The sequence below is a fragment of the Atheta coriaria genome, unplaced genomic scaffold (assembly GCF_025399875.1).
Source record: "Atheta coriaria isolate IRGN ID8LTWV9N9 unplaced genomic scaffold, Caltech_Dcor_3.1 hic_scaffold_10_pilon, whole genome shotgun sequence".
Taxonomy (NCBI): domain Eukaryota; kingdom Metazoa; phylum Arthropoda; class Insecta; order Coleoptera; family Staphylinidae; genus Dalotia; species Dalotia coriaria.
This window is the reverse complement of record NW_027045452.1, coordinates 1,121,402-1,134,834: the sequence shown is the minus strand read 5'-3', so window position 1 is coordinate 1,134,834 and position 13,433 is coordinate 1,121,402. Positions and strand designations below refer to the sequence as shown.

The 13,433-nt window shown below is 34.0% G+C and overlaps 1 protein-coding gene and 1 long non-coding RNA gene across 2 annotated transcripts in view; one reads left to right on the top strand and one right to left on the bottom strand.

The window, feature by feature from the left end:
• The window catches only part of LOC135801488 (protein unc-13 homolog A-like), a 30,319-nt gene that overhangs the window by 11,653 nt on the left and 5,233 nt on the right, over nt 1–13,433 (top strand). The window lies entirely within an intron of this gene.
• Nucleotides 119–2,712, bottom strand: LOC135800962 (uncharacterized). Its single transcript, XR_010550257.1, has 3 exons — nt 2,567–2,712; nt 641–824; nt 119–478 (listed from the first exon to the last, which is right to left on the bottom strand). It is a non-coding gene; the product is annotated as an uncharacterized lncRNA (long non-coding RNA).

Below are 13,433 nucleotides of genomic sequence, written 5' to 3'. Positions count from 1 at the left end.
ATGCAGCGTTAAGCACAGTTTGTCATTATTTTTAGTGCTTGACACGTAAGCAGGAACACATCCCGGAAAAAAACTAACCGAAAATGAATGCGTTATCATCAATCACTTACGACTTTTTTTACTCTCGCAAAACTCACAGTTTCAGTCAGCGGACAAATAAAGAATGTAAATGCAAATGAATATGCAATTCATTAAAGTGAATCACAAATGAATATAAAAATTATGTGAAATATTTTTAGTTTGTAGAAAAATATCGTTTGCGACATTTTAGAGTGGAGTTTGTTGATCCAACATAAAGAACATGGCCGGCGGCGGTAAACTGGCGCTAGAATATGCGATAGTGTTTGCTGGCATCCGGAAAAGTCTCAACTGATCCCCGAGTCGAGTGGGCTAACACCACCGGTATATAAATTTCGCATTCCGTGCATTTCTTATTCATGCGACGTTTGTTGCTCTCGACGTTGGGACGTCCAGCATTCTAAAATTCAACAATTCAACAAATCCAGTTTTTTAAACTTATAAATTTACTCAAGTTTCATATAAAAATACCAAACAAAATATTTCACCATTGAAAGTTTAAAGTGTGAAAGTTTGTTGGTAATAATTACACGTAACTCGCAACGTAATACTGATACATTACCGATTCAGAGTCCAGTCGGTGGCGGCGCTTGTTGTTTGTTGTTCTTGGTGTTGAGGTTGGTTGCACGACCGAGCAGTCGCAACGTTTCCGCATTACGTTAATTAATATTCTTCGGTAGTGCAGGTACGAAGTTGCGGCGATGAGACATTTCATTACATAACCTCGTTTTCACCCTGCCTGAAATCTTGAGTGTATATATTTAATCCGATTTTAATTAAAATCATAGAGTTAAATTGGATTTTTAATACGTAGCTTCTTTATATTAATATCCTAAATATTTTTTTATTCATTTTATAGAAAATTAGTTTTAAAAGTTTTTTTTAAATTTTTAATATGAAAATATTGACTTTTTAATTACTAGTCGTACCCGGTTTTATTCAATTTGGTAACAGGTACTCATTTAAATAATTACCACGGTTTTCCCAATAGATAATAAAAATAAAACGAGCGTGACTTGAATAATTTGCCTAAAATTTACATAATTTTTGATCTCCCACTGGCTACAAAAATATCTACTATGAAATTATTAATTTTGGTGAACAAAACGAAAAATAATTAAACCAACAAAATTTTATCGACATTTTCGCACACATGATAAATTTCATGTGCTCAACACTTATACCGCAACTCAATCGCTTATATTTAACAAATTTCAAGTAATAAATAGAAAGAATAGAATTAATGCTTTGACTACTGATGTTTCCAAAGTTGGGATGAATGTGCCGCTGTGCTCCGGGTGGAAAATTGACTTGTCGGAAAATAATGTAGAAGCATTCGTCGGAGGCAGCTCCACAAAGTCTGCGTACGCTGCCAAGAATTGCGTTTTCTGTGTGCGGCTTTCCGCTCAAAGTGCGCCTCGCACTGGAAATAACTTTATCATTATTTATTTTTAGATTATTTGATCGAAGAGACGCATTTCAATACATACCATACCTATACTTTTAAAAAGACACGTTTTTTTCTATAAAAACGACCAGCAAAACATCAATAGGTCCAGTTTATCATAATAAATTAAAATCAATTTAAAAAGACTTTATTGAAAGCTTGATTAGCCTTGATTTCCATTGTATTGAATGAATTTTGTTTTGCTTGCTTTGTTTCGACTCTAATCAGTATGAAAAAAAAATATCGCTCTCAGAGGTACATTGTAATATAATTAACTTCCTTCGGGGCTTATTTAAATTTTCGGAACTCATTGAATAAATTATTTAACGTTGGATTCGAGTTGAAGGCTGCGACGATAATAGATAATAAAAACAAAACGCTGGAGTGCGAAACGTGGCTGGCGAACAAATCGGCGAAATAAACGCGCTGTTGCCAAATATGCGCAATGTGAGATTATAATATTATCAACTTACGAGCGCATGTTTTGAATTTTATACTTTGCTATATAATATTACGTGCACTTCAGCGCGCCATCTCGGATTCAAATATTTAAATATAACTATGATTGAATCTTAATGGCAACTTTTATCCTATAGAAAAGAGCTGTCTTTAGGGTTTCCCCGCAATTATTCGAATTTTTCTCGGCGTAAAAACCATCCTTGGACTTTAACGAACATTAAAAAAAAAGAATTGGCGAAATTGGTTTAGGCGCTGTTGAGTTATGCGCTTACCAACAGACTTTGCGATTTATTTTTATATTATAGATATACCTACATTAGACATTTATTAATCCCTCGGTTTTGAGGTTACGATGAGTTTACAATTATGGACCTGTGAGTTAAACGTAAAAGTTAGATTATGTGATAGTATTACATTTAGGTTAGTTCCTGTATAGTGTTGGTAATAAAACGTATATATTTCCAGTTAAAAGTGTCTTGTTTGCCTAACAAAATGAAGCCATGAAGTAAATAATTGCGTGATGATGATAGCAGTTTATTTTTGACTAAATTATACCTTAACTATCTATCCATATAGAATTACCTTGCATTATAAGCCTCTCTAATCGATTCCTATTTCCGGTGTGCGGTACATAGCTAGGATATCTTGTTAGACTTGGCCATAACCTTTTTTTAAGCGTTTTATTCAGGAAGCTTTTTTCCGATTCACACACGTTGCGCTGCAAGCCGTCGTCGACGGCTCTTTGCTTACTTTTGCTACTTTTCTCGATAAAAAATAAAAGTAACCCGATGTGGCAACCTCAGGCCTTGAGCGGGGGCAGCGTGTGCTCGTTTTCCGCGTGTCGTAAAAGCAGCAAATCGCTTTCGGAATAGCGTGGCGAATACGAATCTGAATGTGAATGAGACGCAGCCGGCACGGAAACGAAAAGCGAGACACGTTACAGGAAAACATGAAAATAAGAGCAGCGCAGATACAAAAAAAGACGAATAATACTGTATGTGTTTAGACATTTACTTATTCCTTTGCTTCTGCTTCTTTTTTATTATTCTTTTGATAAAACTTATGACCTTTCAGGTAACAAAAGTAAAAAAACGAATATGTTTGACTCTTATACGAGTATTGTCTTTACAAACAAAAAAAGCGTGGTTGGCAGTAAATAAAATTGAATTTGGGCAAAGTTAAATTGTTTAAAAAACTTTCACACCGTAACATTGTTTATTGTTTACCAGCACCAGTACGTAATGTGTAATGTTATGGTATTCGAAAACTCATCCAATTTGCGCAAATTTACAACAAATTGAATTTTCAGCTTTCGCTGTGTTGCTGGTGTCGGTTCTTGTTATTTCGGAAGCTTTCAGGCGCCTAAAATAATAAGAAACGTTGCTTTTTAACATATTTTCGCGAGTAACTCGCACGAGGCGAGCGTATTTTGCGCAATTTATTCGCACGACGTTGACACTATAGTTTGGGATATTCCTGTGCTTGATTCTAGAGAACAATATTGATTTTGCGCGTTACAACAGGCTACAATCAGCAAAAGCAACAGCAGTAGACCCACAAAGATAATAATAACGCATGCAATAATATTGTTACATTGTGATAAATGCAAATTTCTAACTTGTGCTCAAATTATTTAGAAAATCATCGTTATTTTGTAATTTTTTAATTTTAGTATTTAGTATTATCGCTTAAGAGTTTAATATCACATTGTGTAATTTGTACGTTTCTATTACACTGAATGCATGACCAAAATAGCACTTTAGGCATATTAACCTTTGAGCTTTCAGCTGTGAACTAAACGCTTTGAATCTGCAGCATATTAGGTGTGCACTCTTGCATGTATTCAAACTCTAAACGCAAATACACTGGATCATCATCAACAATATTGCGTTCCAATCAAATTGCATTCGGCATTCGACGTGTTAATTTATCAACGCATTCCTAATCTCGATATGTATTTAGGCTGCACAATTACAATGTTGCACCTATGAGGTGTTGCTATTGTTATTTACGTGTAAATTCAAATAGTGTTCCTTTACACCTTGAAAATACATGTATTATATTATTATAATGGTGGTAGCGTTGAAATTTATGCAAATAATTGTGGTAAATAAATAGGACGGGAGACTTTTATTGCGAATAACATAATTACACTTTTCGCAGTAAGCTCGCGATGACGACCCACGCAACCGACGCGGTAATCGTTGAGCAAACACTGCGGACGAATGCAAACGTAAAACGCGCAACGCACAACGAGAAATGAGAAATGAAAGGCGTAAAAGTTTCATCGCCGGCGCTTAATAATGATTTCTTGGGCTTTTCCAAAGCGGCTATTAACTGTACATAATGGCAAGGCTTCGATTTGACGCCTTCTACTATTATCGTTTGAATTAATAAAGGAGTTTATTTAAGCAAAAAAAAGAGAATTGTGTGCGTTATAACACGGGACTTTTAGCTTGAAAATGTGCTGAGATCAAAGTTATTTTTGAATCAAGTACTAAATAATATAAAAGTTACATGTAATTGGAATGTAAAACAAAGAGATTATTTGTTGAAATACAATATTGAGCTTTGCAATTTGACTTATTTGTTGGAAAAGCCATCATTGTTTAAAATAGAGCAAAAACATCAAATAATGTTCAACTAAATAGTCAATTTAAATAAACTGAAAAGGAATATTTTCGAGTAATGTGATCAAAAATAAAATTACGCACATAGATACTCGTAATGTGTTATTTTAGTTTAAATAGGTACCACGTTTATTTAAACTCAAAGTCTATAATATAAAAATAAATCGCAAAATCTGTTGGTAAGCGCATAACTCAACAACGCCTTGACCAATTAGGCCAATTCTTTTTTTAAAATGTTCGTTAAAGTCCAAGGATGGTTTCTACGGCGAAGAAATTCAAATAATTGCCGAGAAAACCCCAAAAACAGCTCTTTTCTATAGAATAAAAGTTGGCATTGAGATTCAATCATAGTTATAGTTAAATAGTTGAATCCGAGATGGCGCGCTGAAGTGCATTATTAGCACTTTTTTATATAATTAATCTTATTGATAGAATTGACACATGTCTAGAACAAGAGAGTAAAAACGAATTACATTTTTATTAAACACTATCGGGACGAAGTCGTGGGCAGAAGCTAGTTTTTTAAATAAAAATAAACGTGTATACTCTATAAAGTTAATTAAAACTTACTAATTACAATGTAGGTAATGTAGATTTCAAGTACTGTTAAACAAGTACTCAACCTATCTACACATCTATCGGCACTTCTCGACATCGTTCAATTAATGTCAACACTGAACGACAAGTAAATCGCGCTTCTAACTTTCCTCATTGTATTATAATATCATATCTACTTGAACAACAACCTTGGTGCTGCATCGCAGTCGCTGCATGAACAGCCATCGTCGCAAAGCAACGCTGCAGAATTTACTTTAAGTGCGCGCACGAGCCGTTTCGATACCTACTCACTTTTCGTTCGTCACCGAGTTCGATTCTCCTTTTTTGCTCGAATTACTTTGAACGGAAAAGCGCCACTGAGGGAATGCGAGGCCAAGCGGTATGAAAATAGCCGAGGAAATTTCAATCGGGAGAAATTTACGCCGATTTCTTTACGAAAGTTGGTTTTTTCCCACTTTTCACACGCTTTCATCGACTCCGCGCTGCGTTCACGACTCTGAGAGCAAACATAAATCAAACGTGAGCGTCGAGCGCGAGAAAATATTCACTTCTTTGCGTTTAATTCCATTAAGATATCGGAATCTAACTTTGTAGATTTTATATCGACACGTGGACAAAAAATCAAGCAAACATATTTTTAATTTATTTCATGGACTTTAAAGATAACCAAATTAAGAAATTTATATCTATAATATAAAAATGAACGCAAAATGTGTTGGTAAGCGCATAACTCAATAATGCTTACATCAATTTGCCCAATTCTTTTTTTTAAATGTTCGCTAAAGTCCAAGGATGGTTTTTACGACGAGAAAAATTCAAATAATTGCCGGGAAAACCCTAAAAACCGTCTTTTTCTATAGGATAAAAGTTGGCATTGAGATTCAATCATAGTTATAGTTAAATAGTTGAATCCGAGATGGCGCGCTGAAGTGCATTACTAGCCATTCTTTATATAATTAATTTCTTTAAAATAAAATTGCGAATCTTATTGATAGAATTGACACATACAATGTCTAGAACAAGAGAGTAAAAACGAATTACATTTTTATTAAACACTACTAGGACGAAGTCGCGAGCAAAAGCTAGTTACTAATATAGGTCTTCTTTTGATATAAATCTACTCGAGTTAATGAAAGATATTTTACAAAATTTATAAGAGCAATTGCCTGCAAGGAGATAATCACAAGCGCTTGCTTGATTTGATTATAAATTGTTATGGATCGTGTTACGCGACGAGTTTGAAGAGGTTCGCAAAAGGTCCTGGCACGTAACTCGATGAGGTTCGCGCGTCCTCTCTAATTAAATTCAGTATTAGTACCGCCACTACCTTCCACCCACAACGAACACACCCACACGCTTCAATAACGGCGGCGCGCATCTTTGCAATCTTTGACCGAGTTGTGCTCCGAACAAATGCTCTCAATCCTTCCAACATTGCACAACTCCAACTCCAGCAATACCTCCTAACTTTTACGCCAACTTCTGGCTTCGATTTCGTCTGCTGGTGTTTGTGGCGGATTAAAGTTCCACACCGCAAAAGCCAACTGGATGCGCTATCCGGCCATGATGTGGAACGAGGTTGAGGAAGCGTTTTTGCATTCATTAAGACTTGCTCCCTACGTGGTCTTGTGGTCGCAATACTCACCACAAATGGAATGTGGGAAATTCGAAGCAGTGATGCAAGGCTTTCGCTTAGTAATGTTATAACGGCGTTAAATATGATTACTTTTTATAAGCTTACTTTATATTAAGCTAAATGTGAAACGTAATTAGATTTTTGTTCGTCGAAGTAAATTTCTAGGTTAAGCAAGGAGCCATTTATGTAAAACATTAAAATAAACGCAGCGCCATTGCTAAACAAGCATCTTTTTGCTGCAATCCGCAGAAAACGAATTACAACGGGAGGACGTAAAGTTTAATGCGACACGGAGGCGGTTATAGCACCTCGGCTCCTTCGCGGATATTAATTCGCGTCGAAAAATGCGGTCGGTGGGAATTAAATTCGCGTCGCTCGACTATAACTTTCCTCGATGCTGCCGGCGCATTCGCGCACCCAGCCGAATGAATGAATTATGCGCTCAGGAACTTGGCCGGAACCACGGCATCGAAGCGAAGAGCTTAACCGGCCACATCGCCGACACCAAAGGCCTCGCCGGAATGATCGATAATACTCGCGTTGCTCTGCGATAGACGAGAATGAAAAATATTTTCTTTCACTGAGGTATTATTTGCTTCTTTGGGCAGCGCACCGCAGAGCGTACAAAGCGCTTAAACGAATTGGTAATGATAAAGCGGTTCATTAAGATTTCATCCAGCACTAAACAGCAAAACACCGCAGTACAAACATGAAACGCTTTATACTAATCCCCTTAATTGACGAATTTGTATTAGAATTATAAATGCAATAGTAACTAGGTGGTTTTTATTTTTAAGCCTAAACTACTGAACCAATTTTTATTGAAACACTAGCTTTTGCCCGCGATTTCGTCCTGATAGTGCTTAATAAAAATATAATTCGTTTTTACTCTCTTGTTCTAGATATAGTATGTGTCAATTCTATCAATAATATTCGCAAATTTATTTTAAAGAAATTAATTATATAAAGAATTGCTAATAATGCACTTCAGCGCGCCATCTCGGATTCAACTATTTAACTATAACTATGATTGAATCACAATGCCAACTTTTATCTTATAGAAAAGGGCTGTCTTTGGGGTTTTCCCGGCAATTATTCGAATTTTTCTCGCCGTAAAAACCATCCTTGGACTTTAACAAACATTTTAAAAAAATAATTGGCAATATTATAAATGCGTGTTTGAGTTTGTATGTTTGTTTGTTACCATTTCACACTACAATTACTGAATAAATTTTGATTAAAATTTACAATATCAAAGCTTATTTAATAAATTCGGATATGGATTACAGATTATAACAGAAATATAAGTTAAAGACTGTAAAATAAGAGGTAAAATTTGCAAAATAATAAAAGAAAAACATTGAAGACCTGACAATAAATAAAACACTTGTCATTTAATGTCATCGTTTTCATGCGCATTCATTTTCTTACAATATTATTTATTCACCGAGCACGCGATGTTAAGGTTAACTTAATTTCTTTTATAGCTGTAAGATGGCATCGTTGATACAAAATTTAACCTAGAAACTCTTAACCCTGATGCTTCACGGTTGCAAATCTAAAGTATTATTCGCGATGTCGTCAAAGGACGAATGTAAATGCAATCGGCGTTTTTATGTTGATGCTGCACAAAACTCGATTGCATTATTTATTGGCGCAAGCGTGTGCGATGTCGTATATCCAGTGATTTGTATTCGATTGCTTGAACTCGAGATACGCGATAAAAATGCGCAGACAATTTGCATCAAACGTTCACGTTTTATTACTGTGTTTTTTAAAATCGTTGAATTATATATTTTTATATATCTTCCGAAATTCATTCCGTTAAGATTTATTTTGTTAATTTATTTCAGTACAATACATCTGCTCGAACGGAAGAAATAATTGTTTAATTAAACGTGGAATTTGTAAGACGTATAAAAAATCTCATTTATTTTGGATAATTACTTGAAAAAATAAAATAAAAACGAATTTTTTTTGTTTGTGAAAACGTAAAAGTTTAATTTTCTTCCTGGCATCTTAATTTTAAGTAAAGCACTAACGCTACTTGCAGTTCTCTTTCATTTTTATACCTTTCGAAGCATTTTAGTCCTGGATAGTCCTTGTCAGTGCAGGCGTTGGCCGTCTCGCCGCGTGAGCACACAAAGAAATTTAATCTTTTTCAAACATCCGCGTTTGCGTTTCGCGCGCACGTCAAGCCGTCACTTTTGGCTAGGCGACTTTGCAGCGGCTCGTTTCATGTTACTCTTTTGGCTTACTTAATATTATCTTCGCTGCACTATGCTCTATCTGTCTACCTTAAACTGTCTAAATAAAACGATATAATACATCAAAGTAGCGAGTAAAAAGTGTCTAGGAGTGCTGTGAAATATGAAAACATGATAACTCAGGGATCTGCAATTGTTACAAATTAAAAATATTGCGTCACTGCTTTGAGAAGTAGAAAATTGTTTTTAAATTATTTATTTTTATAATTCAAATACCTAGTAGCTACGAAAATTTAACGAATTCATGAGAAGTTTCTTGTTACATTTTTAATTGACAAACTTTAATTTGCAAATATTTTTATCTGCATGCATATTTATCTATGAAAAATATCTCCAGCATCGAGCTTTACATTACAAATTACTTTATTTACTTTTTGCGCATAATTTTATGGCTTTAAGCGGTAAAGAGTATTTTTTTACTAATAAAAATATCAACTAATAATGAAAACATCATTTCGTACCTGTTTCATATTCAAATTTACTTATAATATTTGTTTAACAGCGTATAATTGATTTTTGAAAACTATTTCGTTACGGTTTTATACTCGTAAATAATTTACTTTTACGTTACTTTTGACTTCTATTCTTCTGGTAAACTCAATTATCATATTCTTTCACAAAAATATCCCCACCTATCACCCGCCAAACATAATCCGGTTAATAAATTAAACTCACGTGCGAGAGTTTGCCCCAATGATTGGGCGTGCTTATCGTGCCGAATTCAATTAAACAATTAGTCAACTTGCGTCATTCTCATTAGTTCAGCGTTAATTACGTATGAGCAGTATCTCGCTTCTCAAACACACACATATAACAATATTTTATCTACGCATCACAGAGATCAAATATAATATAGTAGATTTATGCATATAAATTAAAATAAAACATATGCGAGGTTTAAAAGTAAAATATCTGGTTTGATGACAGCGCAGCAAAATTAGAGTCAGTTGAGTTGGTTACTATGTTGCGGGTAACAGCGCCGTTTGGATTTAATTAAGGGTAGTCAAAACAATTATAGCATGTACGCGAGTTGCTGGGATGCGCGTATGGCTAACTCGATAATCAAGTGGCCGAGAATGTTGTCGCTGTCCATTTAGGAAAATAACACGAGAATCTGCACCTGCATGCGCAATCTGCATTCAATGTTATTCTGGTATCGGTACTTTTTGTTATAATAATTAAAGAATTCATGATATTGTATTTCTATTAATTTATTTTCAACTTAATATGTGTCAAATCGTGTTATAAGATTATCAAATATATTTTAAAGAAGAAGAAGTCCTAATAATAGATTTTAAGATAATATCAGATTAAATTATTTAGGTGTAATTTTGATGGAATCTTTATTTCAAGTTTTGTACTTTTAATGCCCTATAAGTCATAATTTTTGACATTCTAATAGTTATTCTGCTATTCAGGAAAGTGACAAATCTAAAAAAATTAGAATCATCAAAATCTGTCTAGCCGTTCTTTAGTTATTAAAATTGTAACTAATCCTACTTAGTTTTATAGATTTTGCGTCCAGCATGTTTAATTTCTGCAAAAATAATTGAATATTGAATCAAGTTCCAACAAAATTGACTCAGTAATTTTTGTTTGATTGAATAACAAAGAAAAAAACTAACCATTGCATTTATAATATTAGTTAGAATTATGAGTAAAGTACATATAATAGAAAATATGAGCGCTAGCATTAAATAAATTGAATATATTTATTGTTAAATGCATCAACTGAATCAATTAGACACACTTAACACTTAATACCAGATAAATTCAGAAAAATTTTCTATTTACGCACTATTGTCCAAAAAAAGAATTGAAACTTTTTACTTTTAATTTTCAACCAAGCGTAATATGTTGATATTATCTCGGGCAACAAATGTGAGTTTCATGGCTGCGGTTGGTACGTAAAACGTACGCAAATAATTATTCAATGTCGAAATGAGCGTAACGGGTTTCCAGGCGGGAATATAGCCTATAAATATTCATAAATGTGGTGCTGGGGCGCAACAATAATGGCACTCATTTATTGTTCAATTGTTGGACAGAAATTCACACAAACAAATAAATGCATTTGTTATACAAAAAAGGCAATTTCATAGAGCTATATTTGGATTACATCTAAGAATAAGTGTGAAAAAAGAGCTTTGTATTCACACCAGGTGAGTCATTTGGTTTCATTGGTCAAACAATTACATGAATGCATTTTTAGGTTAGGTAAATGCCAAATGTGATGTGTGTGTACCATATGCAAATTTTAAAATGAAAAAAATGGTCATTGGACATCTGATGGATTACAAAACGTAAAAAAGTAATTTTGCAAGTTTAAAAAAATATTATTTTGTGACAACACCATAAAAGTGCAATCAACTAACTGGTGTATAAAAAGACTTTTATGCACTAGTGTGTAAAGATATAAAACACGTATTTTCACTAAAAACAAGGTCTCAGTGAAAGAAATAAAAAGGGGAAAAGTTGTGAGCGTGAATAATTTTCACAACACATAAATTTTTGCCTTTATTCCAAGGCCTGATTTAATGCACACGTACGCCCAACGGTTTAACAACACACATGTGTAATAAAATATTAACTAAAAAGAACCTGAAACAATAAATAAAAATTATCTATCGCAAGAAATATCAGCCGCTAAAAACATTTGACTAGATTACAAGTAATTAAATCCGAACAAAGAACACAATGGCGAGACTAGTTCTCGCCGGCAGCGGGCGCATCCACCATTCAGACGTTTAATACCAGTTTTTGTTCGCGGGCATTCCGCCATTCTCCCCTTTCTTTCCGCGCTTAATTTTATTTTTAGATTTTTTTCCTCCGGCAAGTTTTTCCCTGGCGTCGAGGCGATCGGTTATTTTTACTTTTTCATCTTTTCAATATTAACGCTTGGCGCGCAGCATTTAAGCGTGATTTAGTGCCCGCGGTTTCCATTATGAATCCTGGCATTTATTGTTGGCGATCACGATGAGGTAGCAAATAAAAACTGGCGTTGGTGTTTATAACATAATTTTTAGTGGTTTATTATCAGTTTTAAAGAACGATTAATTATTAAAAAATAAAACGTGGCTTGAGTATAATAGCTGCATAAAAACTATTTTTAGTTGCTTTTGATTGTGATAATGAATATGTTCAAGAGTAGTCTCAAGCGTGGGCGGAATGAAGTGCTTTTAATTATAGTTATACTGGTATTAATAAAACAGCGGCATATGATGTAAAGTAATATTAAGTGGATTTTTTTTAGATTCATAATTTTATCATAAACCTTGTACTTGATTATTTATTAATAAAAACTATAAACTAAAAATTTATAATGAATTTTTAGTAAAATTATCTTTTGCTCAATAAATCAGTTTGTTTGTGCTCTTTTTATGTCTAAGAGACACAAAAAGTGGTATTTTAAACAAGGGCGGCCAAGACTGTGAGTAAAGTATTTTAGTCACGGTCTTTAGTCACGGGGTGGAGCTTGCGCCGGCGCATTTGCCAACGGTGCAGTACAAGATCATATAAAATGTTTTCAATATTCTTAATAGTTAATATACTATTAAATAATACTTTTAACTTTTTGTGTTTAGAATAGGTGTAAAACAACATTCAATACCTCAATCAATACAAATTTACCTAACTGCATAATTAAGTTTTAAAAGTTTTGACCAGATCGAGCAGAGCTTCAAACGTGTCGAAATGCAAAACGTGTTTGCGTCGTCAGTTTGGACGAAATTAAAGTTTGTGGTTGAAGTTATAATGTTTATTCGCTTAATTCAGTGCCCAACTCTATGCTAACTCCCTGCGGATATAAAAGCGCCACCGCCGAACGTGCAAAAACACTCCAACGACAAACAACTAGTGTAGAAAACAAACACTAACTATATTGTGCAAGTAAACAAATAAATTACGAACACTTAAAATAAGTATTTGTAAGTTTTGGCATATTATTCAACTAGTATTTTACGGTAATTTGCTTAATATTAATATGAAAACCAATCGCAAAATCTGTTGGTACGCACATAATTCCACAACGCCTAAACCAATAGAGCCAATTCTTGTTTTAAAATGTTCGTTAAAGTCAAAGGATGGTTTTTACGGCGAGAAAAATTTGAATAATTGCCGGGAAAACCCAAAAACAGCCCTTTTCAATAGGATAAAAGTTGGTATTGAGATTCAATCATAGTTATAGTAAAATAGTTGAATCCGAGATGGCGCGCTGAAGTGAATTCTAGCAATTCTATAAATAATCAATTTCTTTAAAATAAAATTGCGAATCTTATTGATAGAATTGCTAGTTATTAATATTTAGGTTAATGCTGCTACCGCCCTCTGATAGTGATGATCTTTACTTGAGATATTAC